The sequence below is a fragment of the Cherax quadricarinatus genome, chromosome 34, assembly GCF_038502225.1.
Source record: "Cherax quadricarinatus isolate ZL_2023a chromosome 34, ASM3850222v1, whole genome shotgun sequence".
In the NCBI taxonomy this organism is placed as follows: domain Eukaryota; kingdom Metazoa; phylum Arthropoda; class Malacostraca; order Decapoda; family Parastacidae; genus Cherax; species Cherax quadricarinatus.
The window spans coordinates 8003949-8023597 of record NC_091325.1 but is presented as its reverse complement, the minus strand read 5'-3'; the positions used below and the strand labels follow the sequence as shown (position 1 = coordinate 8023597).

General features: G+C 43.1%; 1 protein-coding gene across 5 annotated transcripts in view; it reads right to left on the bottom strand.

Annotated features, from left to right (window-relative positions):
* The window catches only part of LOC128693682 (transforming protein p54/c-ets-1), a 496563-nt gene that overhangs the window by 438383 nt on the left and 38531 nt on the right, over positions 1–19649 (bottom strand). For 2 of the 5 annotated variants that reach the window (XM_070091148.1, XM_070091149.1), the window contains exon 1: positions 2345–2638. The exons of the other annotated variants lie outside the window; for them this stretch is intronic. The gene's annotated coding sequence lies outside the window, so the exon portion shown is untranslated. Of the gene's footprint in view, positions 1–2344; positions 2639–19649 lie in introns of those variants that run through there. 5 annotated transcript variants of the gene reach the window in all.

The window sequence follows — 19649 nt, the reverse complement described above, 5'->3', positions numbered from 1 at the left end:
CCCTCCTGCGTTCCAACGAGTACAAGTCAAGTGCTTCCAAGCGTTTCAGATAAGCTTAAGTGTTCCAAATCTGACCCCAAAACAATTTTCCGTCATAAAATTATATAAACACCTTTTACAGTAATGATTTTCACACAACTGAGTAACTTAGCCATCTTAATTTTTAAGGTTTTAATCGTGACTGACTTCTACTGTATCTTACAGCTGGCCTTAAGTATTAAAATTTTATAAGGGCCCCAGTGGAAGGAAGTCAGCCTGACTTTCACGAGTTATGTTTGGTAAGTTACACATGTTACTAGGTGTGATAATTGCCCTTATGTGTACCTGTACCTCAACAAACTTTTAAAGAAAATGTTTCTCGGGAAACATAAGCACTGATATAACTTTCCTATAACACACACACACACACACACACACACACACACACACACACACACACACACACACACACACACACACAAACCTCACTCAATGAGAAAGATCTTGGGGTGAGTATAACACCGAGCATGTCTCCGGAAGCACACATCAATCAGATAACTGCTGCAGCATATGGGCGCCTGGCAAACCTGAGAACAGCATTCCGATACCTTAGTAAGGAATCATTCAAGACACTGTACACCGTGTATGTCAGGCCCATACTGGAGTATGCACCTGTTTGGAACCCGCACTTGATAAAGCACGTCAAGAAACTAGAGAAAGTACAAAGGTTTGCGACAAGGTTAGTTCCAGAGCTAAGGGGAATGTCCTATGAAGAAAGATTAAGGGAAATCGGCCTGACCACACTGGAGGACAGGAGGGTCAGGGGAGACATGATAACGACATATAAAATACTGCGTGGAATAGACAAGGTGGACAAAGACAGGATGTTCCAGGGAGGGGACACAGAAACAAGAGGCCACAATTGGAAGTTGAAGACACAAATGAGTCAGAGAGATAGTAGGAAGTATTTCTTCAGTCATAGAGTTGTAAGGCAGTGGAATAGCCTAGAAAATGACGTAGTGGAGGCAGGAACCATACACAGTTTTAAGACGAGGTTTGATAAAGCTCATGGAGCGGGGAGAGAGAGGGCCTAGTAGCAACCGGTGAAGAAGCGGGGCCAGGAGCTAGGACTCGACCCCTGCAACCACAAATAGGTGAGTACAAATAGGTGAGTACACACACACACTCGGGGCCAGGAGCTTGGACTCGACCCCTGCAACCTCAACTAGGTGAGTACACACACACCTAGTAGCGATCAGTGAGGAGGCGGGGCCAGGAGCTGAGTCTCGATCCCTGCAACCACAATTAGGTGAGTACAATTAGGTGAGTACACGCACACATAAACACGTGTGTGTGTGTGTGTGTGTGTGTGTGTGTGTGTGTGTGTGTGTGTGTGTGTGTGTGTGTGTGTGTGTGTGTGTGTATTTTGCCTATATGTGTGCGCGCGCGTGCTCGCTCACCTACATGTGGGGGCCGAGTCACAGCTCCTGGCCCCGTTTTTTCGTTGTGTCTGTGTTTAATTATATAATTATTTTTTCTCAATAATTTTACGAGATTCGCACCTAAATTTAAATATTAAAAAAACACGAACGAGAGAAATTTAAGCATAATTATTCGCTAATTACATACTTTCAATATTCTCAGGCCACTTGCCTTGATTCCTCCTCTTCCCCTCCTCCCCATCCTTTTCCAGTTATTTCCATCCTTCCTTATCCTTCTTCCTTCCCATCTTACGACAGATCTCGTCGTCCTCGAAGACGAAGAAGAATATTCTCAGAATGTCTTCCAGAACTGAATATACCGTAATATACCGTAATATACCGTAATATACCGTAATATACCGTAATATACCGTAATATACCGTAATATACCTTAATATACCGTAATATACCGTAATATACCGTAATATAATCTTACAAAAATATAAAAAATGTTTATGACTTGGATACGTATTTTAGTAGAGTACCGAAAAGTTACAAGAGACTGGTTTGGATTATTATTTTTGTTTATTTAGCTACCAAACGTACGTACGTACGTACGTGTGTATGTGTGTGTGTGTGTGTGTGTGTGTGTGTGTGTGTGTGTGTGTGTGTGTGTGTGTGTGTGTGTGTGTGTGTGTGTGTGTGTGTACCAAGCATGACATTTGGGTTAAGGTAGATTATTATTATTATTATAATCAAGGGGGAAGCGCTAAACCCGGAGGATTATACAGCGCCTGGGGGGGGGATGTGGAAGGCATTCAGGCTTAATTCGGGGAACTGGAGCACAGATCCAATTCCCTCAATCAAGAGCCCCTCACCAACATCAAGGAACCTTCCTTGAGGGGGGGGGGGGGTTAAGGTAGAAATAAGTCAATTTAACTTACACTCTGATCCTCCGTCCCAGCGCGTGGATGATACGTCAAATTAACTAATTAAATCACTTAGCAATGTTCATTAATGTTATTAACAATCACTGTGTCAACAACACTCATCAGCACCTCAGTAGTCTCACCATCACTAAACACACCCCAGCGGGGTCGCAGCCTCAAACTAGGAGAAAAAATCACTGTCGTATCACAACATGGGGAAATCACAGTCGAGAGGGAAGGGAGGAATCACAGAGAGAGAGAGACGGTCCGGGACCCACGCTGGACACTTGACGATTGAAACACACTATACCTCCTCTCCCCCAAGACCTCCCCAGCTGGTTGCCACGGCCTGTTTTTACACTCAATATTCCCGGCTTGAGTCTCCGCCAGACATAGTGGGATTTGTTACCAGCTTACTGATGGTGGCTGCCAGCGTGGAGGCATACACAGAGAGGCGTCTCGCCTCAAGACAGTCAGGGGGAAAAATGATGCGGGGTTTTTCTAGGAGGTGGACTCGACCACCTGCTGGCTGCCCCAGTCTGCATCTCTCGGCCTTGTGGGGAAACAGCTGGGATCTAACAGACTTCTTCAGGGCGTGCATACATACGCACATGCTCACGCACACACATTGGCTTAAGCCGGTAGGAGACTTGGACCTGCCTCGCATGGGCCAGTAGGCCTTCTGCAGTGTTCCTTCGTTCTTATGTTCTTATGTTCTTAATTGGATGAGAGATTGGAGGAGGCGAAGATAATACACAGTTTCGAGACTAGGTAAAGTAGGTCCAAGAGATAGGAAACCAGTATATCCAGTCAAAGCAATTCTAGAAGCAGGGAACCGAGTCGCAACCCCACGCAATCAAAAACTGGCGAATAAATACATACACACACACACACACACACACACACACACACACACACACACACACACACACACACACACACACACACACACACAAAGACGGGATGTTCCAGAGATGGGACACAGACACAAGAGGTCACAATTGGAAGTTGAAGACTCAGATGAATCAAAGGGATGTTAGGAAGTATTTCTTCAGTCATAGAGTAGTCAGGCCGTGGAATAGCCTAGAAAGTGATGTAGTGGAGGCGGGAACCATACATAGTTTTAAGGCAAGGTATGATAAAGCTCATGGGGCAGGGAGAGAGAGGACCTAGTAACAATCAGCGAAGAGGCGGGGCCAGGAGCTATGAATCGACCCCTGCAACCACAAATAGGTGAGTACAAATAGGTGACTACACACACACACACACACACAATAGGAAGTGAGTACAAATAGGAAGTGGAACAATCTGGAGAGTGATGTAGTGGAGGCAGGATCCATACATTTAAGAAGACATACGATAAAGCTCATGGAGCAGGGAGTGGACCTACCTGGAGATTACCTGGAGGTTATTCCGGGAATCAACGCCCCCGCGGCCCGGTCCATGACCAGGCCTCCCGATGGATCAGGGCCTGATCAACCAGGCTGTTACTGCTGGCCGCACGCAGTCCAACGTACGAGCCACAGCCCGGCTGATCCGGCAGTGACTTTAGGTATCTGCCCAGCTCTCTCTTGAAGGCAGCCAGGGGTTTATTGGCAATTCCCCTAATGCTTGATGGGAGGCTGTTGAACAGTCTTGGGCCCCGGACACTTATGGTGTTTTCCTTTAGTGTACCAATGGCGCCCCTACTTTTAATTGGGGGCATTTTGCACCGCCTGCCCAGTCTTTTACTTTTGTAGGGAGTGATTTCTGTGTGCAGATTTGGGACCATTCCTTCCAGGATTTTCCAAGTGTAGATTATGATATATCTCTCCCTCCTGTGTTCCAACGAGTACAAGTCAAGTGCTTCCAAGCGTTCCCAGTAGTTAAGGTGTTTGACAGAACTTAGTGACCTTAGTGACCATAGTAGTGACCATTGAAGAGAAGGGGCTATGAACTGTGACTCGACCCCTGCAACCACAAACAGGTGAGTATACACACACACACACACACACACAAACACACACACACACACACACACACACACACACACACACACACACACACACACACACACACACACACACACACACACACACACAGGCTGGAATACTGCTGTACATTAACATCTCCATACAAAGCAGGTGAAATCGCAGATCTAGAGAGTGTACAGAGATCCTTTACTGCACGTATAAGTTCTGTCAAGCACCTTAACTACTGGGAACGCTTGGAAGCACTTGACTTGTACTCGTTGGAACGCAGGAGGGAGAGATATATCATAATCTACACTTGGAAAATCTTGGAAGGAATGGTCCCAAATCTGCACACAGAAATCACTCCCTACGAAAGTAAAAGACTGGGCAGGCGATGCAAAATGCCGCCAATAAAAAGTAGGGGCGCCATTGGTACACTAAGAGAAAACACCATAAGTGTCCGGGGCCCAAAACTGTTCAACAGCCTCCCATCAAGCATTAGGGGAATTGCCAATAAACCCCTGGCTGCCTTCAAGAGAGAGCTGGACAGATACCTAAAGTCGGTGCCGGATCAGCCGGGCTGTGGCTCGTACGTCGGACTGCGTGCGGCCAGCAGTAACAGCCTAGTTGATCAGGCCCTGATCCATCGGGAGGCCTGGTCGTGGACCGGGCCGCGGGGGCTTTGATCCCCGGAATAACCTCCAGGTAACCTCCAGGTAACCACACACACACTAAATGTTCCAAATCTAGTTAGTTTTACAGGTGTATTGTGCACCTTGTACCATCCTGAAAGTGACAACCTAAAATATGACGTCTTTTATCACACTAAAGGAGACTTAATTTACTTCTCTAAAATTTGGTATAGTGTATTAAGACTGAGTCTTCTAAGGTTGAGTATATAAAGTTTGGGTGTATTAAGATTGCTGTTTTAAGTTTGGGTGTTTTTAGGTTGATGTATTAATTGTGCTCAGTGAGTAGAGAAACTCTCGAAACTCTTCAGAAGAGAATTTGAAGAGAATTTAGAAGAGAATTTGAAAATTTAAATGTAGGGGAAGAGAAGGAAGGTATTTGGGAGGGGGTGGAATGAAGTGAGGGGCTGGAGGGAGGGGAATGGTGGGGGAGTTTAACAAAGACTTGGAAAGAGGAGAGGACGGTTTAAGTTTAGGCTGAGGAGGATGAGGGACGGGGCAGCGGGTGGATGATGGCGTAGAGGCAGGGAAGGAGAATGGGGAGACCAGGGGTGGGGTCATGGGGAATGAGGTGAGGGTGTGAAGAGTAAACCGCACTCAGTTTTCATGGGGGGGGGAGGGGAGGTGTCGAGGAGGAGGAAGAATCTTCCTCACAACCACCCACATCCTCAAAATGATCTGTGATAATGGAGACATCTTCACTCAATTTCCACGTCTGCTGTATATGGGACAAGTTATCATGGAAGATGATAATTTTCTAGGTAATTGCACATATGCTGCTATGTATGATAATCTATGTAACTGTATTTATGTGTATCTGTACCTGAATAAACTTATTTAAGTAACAGTAACTACCTGGAGTTTACCTGGAGGGCATTCCGGGGATCAACGCCCCCGCAGCCCGGTCCACGACCAGGTCTCTCGGTGGATCAGGGCCTGATCAACGAGGCTGTTACTGCTGGCCGAACGCAATCCAACGTACGAACCACAGCCCGGCTGATCCGGCACCGTCTTTAGGTATCTGTTCAGCTCCCTCTTGAAGACAACCAGGGGTCTTCCCGTAGTGCCCCTTATTGCTGGTGGGAGGCTGTTGAACAGTCTTGGGCCCCGGACACTATTGCGTTTTCTCGCAGTGTACCAGTGACGCCCCTACTTTTCACTGGGGGTATGTTGCATCGCCTGCCAAGTGTTTTACTTTCGTATGGAGTGATTGCTGTGTGCATATTAAGGACCAGTCCCTCCAGAATCTTCCAGGTGTAGATTATGATATATCTCTCTCGCCTGCGCTCTAGTGAGTACAAGTCAAGTGCTTCCAGGCGCTCCCAGTAGTTAAGGTGTTTGATGGAACTTATACGTGCAGTAAAGGTTCTCTGTACATTCTCTAGTTCTCACCTGCCTTGAATGGGGATGTTAATGTACAGCAGTATTCCAACCTAGAAAGAATAAGTGATTTAAAAAGGATCATCATTGGCTTAGCATCTCTTGTCCTGAATGTTCTCATTATCCATCCCTTTAATTTAGTTTAATGTGGGTCATTCAGCGCAAGACGTGGTGGAGGCTTGATCCTCCGTCTGCTGAGAGTCAAATAGGTGCCCTTTCTATTTATACTTAGCTTTATTTATAACAGTAACTCGAACAACTCTTGTAAAAAAACTTTTGAAGTTCCCTTAGCTGATGAATCCTTAACGGAACACTTGACGATCTACCTACCTACATGAATATCCTCATTCCCCTGAAGTATCCCAGCTGAAGCTGACAGATTTCAACACTGTATGTGATCCATCCTGTGTAAAGGATCATGACAGGGACACATAGCTAGGTTTCGATTCCACTGTGTAACTGTTACATTGAATAGTTAACAGCACACTGCTGATATATCCAGTTGTGCTAAAAGGGGTATCTTTTACCTGGAGTCTACCTGGAGGTTATTCCGAGGATCAACGCCCCCACGGCCCGGTCCACGACCAGGCCTCCCGGTGGATCAGGGCCTGATCAACCAGGCTGTTACTGCTGGCCGCACGCAGTCCAACGTATGAACCACTGCCTGGCTGATCCGGCATTGACTTTAGGTCTCTGTCCAGCTCTCTCTTGAAGGCAGCCATTATAAGAGTGTATAGTGATTACTGAAGTCAGTTTGGTTAAGGTGCAGCTTCGGTAGATTAGATAACTCCACAAATGAGAAGGATCTTCCTAGGATGGGTTAGCTGTCCCCTGCGGAGTGTATAAAGATTTCTAGCTGAAGAAATTACGTGTCATCATCAGAATTAATATTTTAAACGTTGTGTTTGGTTCATGAGATACACACGAGTCTTGGTCTTCAAGACAACACCAGACCTGACCGTCAAGACCCCACCAGACGTTGCTGTCTAGATCACATCAGATCTGGTCTACAAGACCACACCAGACCTAGCCGTCAAGACCACACTAGACCTGGTCGTCAAGACCATACCAGACCTGGTCGTCAAGACCACACTAGACCTGGTCGTCAAGACCATACCAGACCTGGTCGTCAAGACCACACTAGACCTGGTCGTCAAGACCATACCAGACCTAGCCGTCAAGACCACACTAGACCTGGTCGTCAAGACCATACCAGACCTGGTCGTCAAGACCTCACGTGAGAGCCTCTCTACCAGTCACTTTCTTAACTTCCCATTCCCTTCGTGTTACAGTTTCACCTTCTACTCATTTGGTTCCTTCCTCTCCCATCATTCTCTTCCCTCCTCTCCACATTGTTCCCTTTACCCATTCTCGCATCGAACATAGAGAGGAAAATCGTAGCACCATATCATTCTTCGCAGACCATACTAGAATCTGCATGAGAATGACTACAGCCCAGGACACAGAGAACATTCACGTGATAACAACCAAAGCATCCTCAAGTTGGCCCCTGACAACAATAAAATAATAATAATAAATAATAATAATAATAACAATAATAATAATAATAATAATAATAATAATAGTAATAATAATAGTCTTTATTTCAGTTAAGTTATGTAAATATGATACAGAAATAATTAACTTTATTGACATAATGGTTATGCAGAGCATGTCTGGCAGCCTTAAGATTAACTTATAACTACAAACATTTATAAGATTAAGTTGGTTTATTTCAAAGTTAATGTTCACATTCTCTGATATTAACTCTAATATTTGGTTTATGTTTATTATATTTATGGATATTTTTAAGACAATTTTTCATAATGTTTGTAGTAGTTAATGACACATGTTGAAATTAATTGATAGTGAGGACGACAATATGAACCATAATATGGTTTAAATAAACAAGGTTAATGCTGATAAACTGGGTTTAAGCATAATTATACTGTACAGAATTGAGGTCAGGTGAAGGAGATACTTTTTTTTTTTTTTTTTTTTTTTGAAGTAGGTGGAGGATTGGGAATTTTTTGCATTCTCTGGAAAGAAGTTAAAAATTTTAGGTCCCTTTATTCGCATGGAGTTTTGAGATTGACTTGAACAGGCAGCATGTCAGAAAGGTACGAAAGTCTTGTGTGTGTATACATACATACATATGCAATAAGATCACAGTAAACAGGTGATTTCAAAATATGCAAAACAACCACTCTGAAAGAATAGAGAAATTCCAAGCGCTTTCGTGACTACTCACATTATCAAGGAACTATGTTCCTTGATAATGTGAGTAGTCACGAAAGCGCTTGGAATTTCTCTATTCTTTCAGAGTGGTTGTTTTGCATACATACATATATATATACATATAACTGATTTCTGCTGGATAACAATATAATTTACAACGAGGACAAATTTCCTGTACTCAGCTTTGGAAAAAAAAATAAGAAATAAAGATTGGATGGGATTAAAATATTCGAATGACTTGACAGGGAAGAATTATAATGTGATTTGTGAGTGTTTATGTCAGATCTCATTTTCCCGTAAGGAAAGTGATATTCTAGATAACCAAAACTTAAAAAAAACAGAAGAAGCCAAACCAACGATGATAGTCTTCAAGTCACTTGTTGTATAATGATATTGGTAGAAATTCCGACAATATGTTACAGGTAAAAGGACACAAGTGTAACTAATGCGATATTTTTATTGTGTCAGCGTTTCGCTCTCCAGGAGCTTTGTTTGTAACGATTTAACAAAGCTCCTGGAGAGCGAAACGTTGCCACAATTAAAATGTTGCATTATTTGCACATACATCCTTATACCTAACAAATTACTTGTTCTATGAAGGCTGAAATATTGTTATATATTAGCGACTCCTTCAAGGCATGATAAATTGCTGAACCGGAAAAGGTGTAGAGAACCTTCACTGATCGTATAATTTCATTCAAGCATCTGAACTACTGGGAACTCTTGAAGTCCCTCGAGATATACTCTTTGGAAAGTAGGCGAGAAAGGTACATGATAATTTACACTGGGAAAACTCTGAAGGAACTGGTCCCAAACCTGCACACAGAAATCACCTCATGTAATAAAACGAGAGGCTTGATACGCGGTACAAAATACATCACGATAACACTAAGAGAGAGAGAGCTCATGAGTGTAAAGGGACCAAGAAATTTTGATAGGCTCCCTTCCCTCTTTAAGATAGAAATAGATGGGTTCTACAAGTCGGTTCCTGCTCAACTGGGCTGTGGTGGGTCTGGCACCAACAGCCTGATTGATCACTCCGGTGACTGGGTGGCCTGGCCTGGGACCGGGCCACAGAGGCAGTTACCCTGAAATCGACTACAGATAACTTCACTCACTCACTCACTATCTCTCTCTCTCTCTCTCTCTCTCTCTCTCTCTCTCTCTCTCTCTCTCTCTCTCTCTCTCTTTCTTCCTCATTCTCTCTCATTCTTCCCTCTGGCATTTTATTATGTTCATGAGGAATGGGAGATAATCTGACTTGATCCAAGAAAGAGAAGATAATTCCATTTCCTTGAATCAAGAGCCCTTTCCCAGCATGAAAAAACAATTTGAAGGAGCCTGGGTGTGGAAGACGGGGCAGAGAGCCTAGGCAGGATGACAGATGCAGCGTCACCATTCCATACATGCCGCAGGTGCTTGCCACACTGAATACTTCACACAGTCACCACATTACACACTCTTCTAGTCACTACAGCCCACTCATCACAACATGCCACCACCCCACACAACCATCCACACCCTCGACCACACCACCAACCACACACATACACACACACACGCATACACACACACACACACACACACACACACACACACACACACACACACACACACACACACACACACACACACACACACACACTACATAAACACGAGCTACACTCACTCAGTGACAACATTAACAGGTTCCACTTTAAGAATCCCACACAGTCAATGTCCCACCAGTTTAAAAATCCTCAAAAACAATACTGCTCCGAATTCTGAATAAATGATCAAGGGGATTTTAAAAGAACTTCGGGATATCACATTAAATGGTTTTGTATTTTCAAGTGACAAGTTTTACGAAGGTTAGACCGGGGTTATTGGACAGGAGGAGCGAGGCTAGAGAAATATGGGTGTTTGTGAGAATAGAAGTTCAGGTACTCTACTAGATTTAAGCAATTCTGCTCCAGATCACTCCACTGATGGATTCCCAGTTGACAGCAACTCCAGGTCGGCCATAGCTGATGAGCCCTTAATGGAATTCTTGACGATATCCTCATTGCCTTACAGAAGTCTACCTGATCAGGATGATACATTTCAACACTGCACGAGTGTGAGTGCCATCCTGCGTGACGGAAGATGTCAAAGAAAGCATTGCTAGTGTTGTTTCCACTGTGTAATTATCACATAGAAAAAGGTAACAGCACATTCAGATATATCCAGTTGTGCACTGTATACACGATGAATGCTCTCTAATAATAATAATAATAATAATAATAATAATAATAATAATAATAATAATAATAATAATAATAATAATAATAATAATAATAATAATAATAATAATAGTAATAATAATAATAATAATAATAATAATAATAATAATAATAATAATAATAATAATAATAATAATAATAATAATGCAATTTCATCTGAACAAATTTATTGTTCATTTTAATGAAATACACGATTTAGCACTTCGAGATGAATTTTAGAATTCTCTTGTCCAAATCTTCATTAAATCTCTTTCATTCCTTCCCTGTTTGTGCTATTCTCTTTGTCTTTATATAGCAATGATATGTAAAAATCAGTCTCCGCTTGTAGATCACCTTCGCTGATTAACGCTAGTAGGAGTCCTAGTACTGATCTTTGGGGGACCCCGCTAGCCACCTTTGCCCAGCTTGACGCTTCCTCTTACACCGTCACTCTGTGAGCAACTGTCCTAGCATACTTGTGTTTTTCTGTGAGTGCCTGTGTGTTATTCCTTCCTGCTTGTGTTTATCTTTCTCTCCCCATCTCTCAATGATACTTGTCATCTACTTATCTGTTCGCATACCTGTTTACTCAGTTATATGTATGTTGGTCTGCCTTTATGTCAGTCTGTTCATTGCTTTACACAGGCAGCTGAGGCATCCAGCACACCTGCAGCCAGCTTAACATCTGTTTGTGTCTGGCTGCAAGACAGTGACCTCGCTTCATCAAACCCCATTTAACCGTCATTGAAGGGGAATGGAGAAGGTACGGTGGTGTCTACTGAGAGAGAGAGAGAGAGAATAGTCCCAACCCACAAAAGTGCCAATAGACGCACTGTGAAGTACTTATCGCAGTAGTCTTGCTATAATAGGCCTGCAACAATAGCCCTGCTGCAACAGACCTTCTTTATTAGGCATGCTGAAGATCTGTTGCATTAGGCCTGCTGTAGTTGGCCTGTTGCAGGCCTGCTGAAGGTCTGTTGCATTAGGTTTGCTGCATGAGGCCTGTTGCAGCGTTGCTGGTGGTGTTATGCAGCAGCAGCAACAGGAGCAGGTGGTGGTGGAGTATGACAGGTGGTGGGCGGGGCTCCGCCATGCAGCTGGTGGTGGATGCCCAGCGTCTGCTGTTACTTCTCTCACCTGAAGGCCTGCGTCTACCTACTCTTGTCTACTTTCTACCACGTCTACAGTGGGTCTACCTTTTCTCTACATTCTACCACGTCTACAATGATTCTACCTTCTGTTGTCTACCTTCTACCAGGTCTACAATGCTTCTGCCTGTCCTTGTCTACCTTCTACCAGGTCTACAGTGCATCTACCTGCTATTGTCTACCTTCTACCAGGCCTACAGTACATCTACCTACCTTTGTCTCCCTTCAACAAGGTCTACAGTGCACCTACCTGCCCTAGTCTACCTTCTACCGCTTCTACATTCTTCTACCTGCTCCTGTCTACGTGTACCAGGTCTACATTGCTTCTGCTTACTCTTATTTATTCATACCTGCTTTCGTCTACTAGTCTTGTCTACTATTTGTTCTTGTCTACTACTTGGGCGTGTCTACTACCTGGTTTATCTATTACGTGATATTGTCTATCAGACCTTTTCTACTACGTGATACTGTCTAACATGTTTTGTCTACTAACGATTTTTGTCAGTTAAGTATTGTCTACTAACTTGTCTGTTCTCTTAGAACCTGTCTGCTTCTTTCTGGTCTACCTTACTTCTACCTAGTATTATCTACTTCTACCCAGTGTTGTCTACTTCTACATGGTATTATCTATTTCTACCTGATATTGTCTACTTTTACCTGGTGTTGTCTACTTCTACCTGGTGTTGTCTGCTTCTACAGTGTGTTGACTACTTCTACCTGGTGTTGTCTACTTCTACCTGGTGTTGTCTACTTCTACAGTATGTTGACTACTTCTACCTGTGTTGTCTACTTCTACCTGGTATTGTCTACTTCTACATTGTGTTGACTACTTCTACCTGTGTTGTCTACTTCTTCATGGTGTTGTCTATTTCCACCTGGTATTGCCTACTTCTACCTGGTGTTGTCTACTTCTACCTGGTGTTGTCTACTTCTACCTGGTGTTGTCTACTTCTACCTGGTGTTGTCTACTTCTACCTGGTGTTGTCTATTTCTACTTGGTGTTGTCTACTTCTACCTGGTGTTGTCTACTTCTACCTGGTGTTGTCTACTTCTACCTGGTGTTGTCTACTTCTACCTGGTGTTGTCTACTTCTACCTGGTGTGGTCTACTTCTACCTGGTGTTGTCTATTTCTACTTGGTGTTGTCTACTTCTACCTGGTGTTGTCTACTTCTACCTGGTGTTGTCTACTTCTACCTGGTGTTGTCTACTTCTACCTGGTGGTGTCTACTTCTACCTGGTGTTGTCTATTTCTACTTGGTGTTGTCTACTTCTACCTGGTGTTGTATACTTCTACCTGGTGTTGTCTACTTCTACCTGGTGTTGTCTACTTCTACCTGGTGTTGTCTACTTCTACCTGGTGTTGTCTACTTCTACCTGGTGTTGTCTACTTCTACCTGGTGTTGTCTACATCTACCTGGTGTTGTCTACTTCTACCTGGTGTTGTCTACTTCTACCTGGTATTGTCTACTTCTACCTGGTGTTGTCTACTTCTACCTGGTGTTGTCTACATCTACCTTATGTTGTCTACTTCCACCTGGTAGATAAAACTTAACTCTTAAACGAGTATGTCAAAATTATTATTGTCGTAAGAAGCAAAAATAAGTAGGAGAAAATAAGATTTGATCCAAGGAAGGAGAAGCTGGAGATTCCTTGGCTCAAGAGCCCTTATACCTCTAATGAAGTATAATGAATTCATTGTACCTTAGAGAGGTGTGATGAATACAATGTCAGAAAGAGTTGGGTACAAGCTGGAGTACAATGTTAGTCTGTATTAACATGCTCAGGAAGATCGGGAGGCAGTCAGGCGCTTATTTGTATTCGTCTGCAGGCAACACATCATGCTCGACTGCTACTGCAGGCAACACATCATGCTCGACTGCTACTGCAGGCAACACATCATGCTCGACTGCTACTGCAGGCAACACATCATGCTCGACTGCTACTGCAGGCAACACATCATGCTCGACTACTACTGCAGGCAACACATCATGCTCGACTACTGCTGCAGGCAACACATAATGCTCGACTACTGCTGCAGGCAACGCATAATGCTCGACTACTACTGCAGGCAACACATCATGCTCGACTGCTACTGCAGGCAACACATCATGTTCGACTACTACTGCAAGCAACATCATACTCGACTACTACTGCAGGGAGCACATCATGTTCGACTACTACTGCAAGCAACATCATGCTCGACTACTACTGCAGGCAACACATCATGATCGACTACTACTGCAAGCAACATCATGCTCGACTAATACGGCAGGCAATACATCATGTTCGACTACTACTGAAAGCAACGTCATGCTCGACTACTACTGCAGGCAACACATCATGTTCGACTACTACTGCAGGCAACACATCATGCTCGACTACTACTGCAGGCAACACACCATGCTCGACTACTACTGCAGGCAACACATCATGTTCGATTACTACTTCAGGCAACACATCATTCTCGACTACTACTGTAGGCAACACATCATGCTCGACTACTACTGCAGGCAACACATCATGCTCGACTAGTACTGCAGGCAACACATCATGCTCGACTACTACTGCAGGCAACACATCATACTCGACTACTACTGCAGGCAACATCATGCTCGACTACTACTGCAGGCAACACATCATGCTCGACTACTACTTCAGGCAACATCATGCTCGACTACTACTGCAGGCAACACATCATGCTCGACTACTACTGCAGGCAACATCATGCTCGACTACTACTGCAGGCAACCCATCATACTCGACTACTACTGCAGGCAACACATCATGTTCGACTAGTACTGCAGGCAACACATCATGCTCGACTACTACTGCAGGCAACATCATGCTCGACTACTACTGCAGGCAACACATCATACTCGACTACTACTGCAGGCAACACATCATGCTCGACTAGTACTGCAGGCAACACACCATGCTCGACTAGTACTGCAGGCAACACTTCATGCTTGACTAGTACTGCAGGCAACACATCATGCTCGACTAGTACTGCAGGCAACACATCATGCTCGACTAGTACTGCAGGCAACACATCATGTTCGACTAGTACTGCAGGCAACACACCATGCTCGACTAGTACTGCAGGCAACACATCATGCTTGACTAGTACTGCAGGCAAGACATCATGCTCGACTAGTACTGCAGGCAAGACATCATGCTCGACTACTACTGCAGGCAACACATCATGTTCGACTAGTACTGCGGGCAACATCATGCTCGACTAGTACTGCAGGCAACACATCATGCTCGACTAGTACTGCAGGCAACACATCATAGTGCCACTCGTGGCGAAACGTTTCCTGTACCCTGAACTGTACGAAAGTGTCATTTTTCCACTATATAAGTCTCTTCTGTATTATATTAAATAAAAGCTTGCTGCAAGGGCGAAACGTCTCATCAATAAAGATAACTAAGTGTAAGTAAGTTATTAGTAAGTAAGTAAATAACTAAGTTTTTTCAGGTATAGGTACACATAAATACGGTAATTTAAATTATCATACATTTCAACATATGTGTAGATCACATAGAATAACTCATATAAAGGTCAAACAAGTGAATTATTTCCAATGGTGGCCTTTTAATATCTTATTTAAACCTGGTGGAGTAGCGATGTATGTGGTGGAGTAGCGATGTATGTTGGTGGAGTAGCGATGTATGTTGGTGGAGTAGCGATGTATGTCAGAGACAATTTAAATTGTTGTGTTAGACAAGATATTAAATTAGAAGCGTCAGCCACTGAATCTGTTTGGTTACAGCTTCTCGAGGGCCGAGAAAAACTAATTTTGGGTGTGATTTACAGGGCCCCAAATCTTGATAGGGAGTGCAGTAAACTTCTATGGGACGAAATTCGTAAGGCATCTACATACGAAAATGTTGTGCTAATGGGAAATTTCAACTATAGACAGATTGACTGGAGCAATTTGACAGGAAATTTAGAGTCGGGTGACTTTCTTGATACGATCCAGGTTTGTTTTTTAAAACAGTTTGTGACAGAGCCAACTAGGGGAAATAACCTCCTTGACTTGGTTCTTGCCAGTAGGGAAACACTAATTAATAATCTTGAGGTTAATGATGAGCTTGGGGAGAGTGATCACAAATCACTCAGTTTTAATATATCATGGAATTCCCCTAATAATGGCAATCAAGTCTCCGTCCCTGACTTTCGCTTGGCTGATTTCATAGGACTGAAAAATTACTTAGGTGGGCTGAACTGGAATGACCTGACTAAGGGTCAGGTAGGTGGTGATGGTTGCCGATATGATGCTTTCCAGGGCATAGTTCTAGCTGCTCAGTCAAATTATGTTCCAAATAGGGAAATCAGATCAAACAAAAATGATCCTAAATGGATGAACAATAGATTAAAATATCTGATTGGTCAAAAGAGAGGCATATATAGGCAAATCAAAAGAGGAGAGGGGCAATTAAGAAATCGATATATTCAGTTAAAGAGAGAAATAAAAAAGGGAATTAGAAAAGCAAAAAGAGATTATGAAGTTAAAGTTGCAAGAGAATCGAAGACTAACCCAAAAGGATTCTTTCAGGTATACAGAAGTAAGATCAGGGACAAGATAGGCCCACTCAAAAGTTCCTCGGGTCAGCTCACTGACAGTGATAAGGAAAAGTGTAGAATTTTTAACACATACTTCCTCTCAGTTTTTACACAGGAGGATACCAGCGATATTCCAGTAATGATAAATTATGTAGAACAGGACGATAATAAACTGTGCACTATTAGGGTCACAAGTGACATGGTCCTTAGGCAAATAGATAAATTAAAACCTAACAAATCCCCAGGCCCTGATGAACTGTATGCAAGGGTTCTAAAGGAATGTAAAGAGGAGCTTAGCACACCTTTGGCTAATCTTTTCAACATATCACTACAAACTGGCATGGTGCCAGATAAGTGGAAAATGGCAAATGTGATACCTATTTTCAAAACAGGTGACAGGTCCTTAGCTTCGAACTATAGACCAATAAGCCTAACCTCCATAGTGGGAAAATTTATGGAATCAATAATTGCCGAGGCAGTTCGTAGCCACCTTGAAAAGCATAAATTAATCAACGAATCTCAGCATGGTTTTACAAAGGGGCGTTCGTGCCTTACGAATTTATTAACTTTTTTCACTAAGGTATTTGAGGAGGTAGATCATGGTAATGAATATGATATTGTGTATATGGACTTCAGTAAATCTTTTGACAGGGTCCCACATCAGAGACTATTGAGGAAAATTAAAGCACATGGAATAGGAGGAGAAATTTTTTCCTGGATAGAGGCATGGTTGACAAATAGGCAGCAGAGAGTTTGCATAAATGGGGAGAAATCAGAGTGGGGTAGCGTCACGAGCGGTGTTCCACAGGGGTCAGTGTTGCGCCCCCTGCTGTTCACAATCTACATAAACGACATAGATGAGGGCATAAAGAGCGACATCGGCAAGTTTGCCGATGACACCAAAATAGGCCGTCGAATTCATTCTGACGAGGACATTCGAGCACTCCAGGAAGATTTGAATAGACTGATGCAGTGGTCGGAGAAGTGGCAGATGCAGTTTAATATAGACAAATGCAAAGTTCTAAATGTTGGACAGGACAATAACCATGCCACATATAAACTAAATAATGTAGATCTTAATATTACGGATTGCGAAAAAGATTTAGGAGTTCTGGTTAGCAATAATCTGAAACCAAGACAACAGTGCATAAGTGTTCGCAATAAAGCTAATAGAATCCTTGGCTTCATATCAAGAAGCATAAATAATAGGAGTCCTCAGGTTGTTCTTCAACTCTCTCCAGGTATACATCCTTGGTTAGGCCTCATTTAGATTATGCTGCACAGTTTTGGTCACCGTATTACAGAATGGATATAAATTCTCTGGAAAATGTACAAAGGAGGATGACAAAGATGATACCATGTATCAGAAACCTTCCCTATGAGGATAGACTAAGGGCCCTGAAACTGCACTCTCTAGAAAGACGTAGAATTAGGGGGGATATGATTGAGGTGTATAAGTGGAAGACAGGAATAAATAAAGGGGATGTAAATAGTGTGCTGAAAATATCTAGCCTAGACAGGACTCGCAGCAATGGTTTTAAGTTGGAAAAATTCAGATTCAGGAAGGATATAGGAAAGTACTGGTTTGGTAATAGAGTTGTGGATGAGTGGAACAAACTCCCAAGTACCGTTATAGAGGCCAGAACGTTGTGTAGCTTTAAAAATAGGTTGGATAAATACATGAGTAGATGTGGGTGGGTGTGAGTTAGACCTGATAGCTTGTGCTAACAGGTCGGTTGCCGTGTTCCTCCCTTAAGTCAATGTGACCTGACCTGACTAGGTTGGGTGCATTGGCTTAAGCCGGTAGGAGACTTGGACCTGCCTCGCATGGGCCAGTAGGCCTTCTGCAGTGTTCCTTCGTTCTTATGTTCTTATGTTCTTATAACGTTAAAACAGCGGTTCCATACTCTTTCCATGCCTCGCACCCCTAAGAAATGTTTGATTAATGTTGCACACCTTTTGAAAGTAAAAAGTCTTTGCCAAAATTATATTTTCTTCATCCTAATTTTCGATATTATTGCCGTCGTAACTCGAGAACCCCACATCCGATCGGATTCACACTTTGAACGCTTGCGTGTGGCAACGCGGACCAGATTCCGGGAGTAGCTGGCATGTGCGGGGGCCCGAAGATCCCAGTGGAATTAAGTCACTTTATCGGACTTTCTTGGTTATCCTGGGTAATTGACACATATGTTACTATATGATAATTCATGTAAAGTAAAAAGACACAAGTGCAACTAATGTGACATTTTATTGCGGCAACGTTTCGCTCTCCAGGAGCTTTATCACGCCATTACAAACAATACATGGACACAGAGGGTATATAAAGGCTCAGAGTGAGGTGCAATACTAGTGAGGCACCATTTCGATGTTCACTAGTGGTGGTGGTGGTAGTAGTAGTAGTAGTAGTAGTAGTTGTAGTAGTAGTAGTAGTAGTAGTGACAAAAGTAATACAATATGGTAGAGCAATTAATTCGTACATGAGTAAAAGGATATAAAAGCTATTACTTGGGTAACATAAAAATAGTTTGGACAAATATAGAGTGGTAAGAGGCAGCTTGTTTCAGTGTTCACTCTCTGTAATGTGCTTTGTGTAGTATAACAGGAGAGACTATGTGATGGCAGGGTTTACTGTTTTCAGGAGGATTCTTGCTAAGACTTCGGAGATGGTGAAGCTGCCGTTGTTTTGTTTAATTGTATTCGAAACAGCGATCAGTGCTGATTCGAGGCACTTGCGTCTGCGGAAATTAGTTTCTTTGATCACTAATTGGGCGTCTCTGAATTTCATGAGATGATTGGTGGAATTTCGGTGTTGTACACAGGCGTTGTTCAAGTTATCGTTCCTACATGCGTAAATGTGTTCATTGAGGCGGGTGTCGAGGTTTCTTGCTGTTTCACCTACGTAAATCTTGTCACAGCCTCCACAGGGTATAGTGTAAACTCCTGCATTGACTGGTTTGTGGTGCTTGGATTTTGTCCTGGTTAGATCCTTTATTGAAGTGCTAGAAGCGATGGCGACTCTGGTGTTAGCTTGTGAAAGTACTTTTGAGACGTTCAGTGCAACCTGGCTGTTGGGAAGAATTATAACTTTGTTGGGAGTGGTGT